We start from the raw sequence: 1,385 nt of genomic DNA, 5'->3' as shown, positions 1-1,385 counted from the left end.
CGCACGGGCAGTTTCCGCGAACTTGTCCCCGTCTCCAGCCCCCTCCCGTGTGAGGATCTGGGGGACCCTGGGGACGGCGGCCTGGTGCTCCTGCACCCCTCAACCCCGCTGCCTCACCGAGACTCACCGAGGGACCCCCGAGGACAAGTGCAGACCCCCTCTCCGTGCCAGTAGCTGCTCCTTCAGCCAGGCCAGCGGAGGGGCCTTCCCCTGGACCCTCAGAGCAAGTGATTTGGTCGTGAAGAGATGGCCCCTTCAGACACTGGGGATGGCCAGGCCCATGTCCCAGGGAGGGCTCACCACACCTCGAGGTGCCAGCAGGTGGGGGCAGGTGCCCAGGCTCCCGACTTCTCCCAGGGCACCCCTCCAGGCTGGAAGGGCGGTTTTGCTTCTGGGACCGCTGCTTTGTGCACCAGGGAGCTTGAGCTCCCAGGTCTGCACCTCAGCGCGGCCGCCAATAAGGGGCTCCTGGTAGAAGGAGAAGAGACCTCTTCTCCTTCCAGACAAAGAGGCCCTGCTCCAGGGCCCACCCTGAGACCCCAGATCCGGAGAGGCTGTGGGGCGGCTGTGGCTTCCCACCTGCGGGTGAGCAGCAGAGAAGCAGGACCTCCCCTGGGAGGGCCACACCATGCAGGAAGGAGAACAGGCCCTGCCCAGCTGGGGCCCAGAAGGACACAGCACCTGGGGTGGGCTGAGGAACTGGAAGGCGAGAGTGTGAGGCCCCTGCTGGGGTACAGGTCCTCCTCAGCAGCACCTCCTCCTGTATACGCTTACTTTTCAAGAAAAAGAAAACATTGAGTCTATTTTCATGCAACTACTCAGCGATGGAGGGCCACAGCTGGTGAATTAGGCCTTCAAAGAGTAGTTAAGGTCCCAGCCACAGAGGAGCAGGACCTAGGAGAGCCCAGTGCTTTGAACACATCCGTGGAGAGAGGCTGGAGCAGGTGGGGAGACACAAACGCTGAATTGGAGTCCTGTCCAGAAGGCACTTGGAACCTCTGATCTTGTTCTCAACACCCCACTCATTAAAAATTAGGGCGGGCCGGGTGTAGTGGCTCATGCCTGTAATCCCAGCACTTTGGGAGGCCGAGGTGTTTGGATCACTTGAGGTCCAGAGTTCGAGACCAGCCTGGCCAACTTGGTGAAACCCTGTCTCTACTAAAATACAAAAATTAGCCAGGCGTGGTGACCCATGCCTGTAGTCCCAGCTACTCTGGAGGCTGAGGTAGGAGAATCGCTTGAACCTGAGGGTCAGAGATTGCAGTGAGCCGAGATCACGCCACTGCACTCCAGCCTGGGTGACTGAGTAGGACTCTATCTCAAAAAAATAAAAAATAGGCCGGGCGCAGTGGCTCAAGCCTGTAATCCCAGCACTTTGGGAGGCC

The sequence above is a fragment of the Colobus angolensis genome, unplaced genomic scaffold (assembly GCF_000951035.1).
Source record: "Colobus angolensis palliatus isolate OR3802 unplaced genomic scaffold, Cang.pa_1.0 Scaffold59, whole genome shotgun sequence".
NCBI classification, from domain to species: Eukaryota; Metazoa; Chordata; class Mammalia; order Primates; family Cercopithecidae; genus Colobus; species Colobus angolensis.
Note: the sequence above shows the minus strand (reverse complement) of the source record.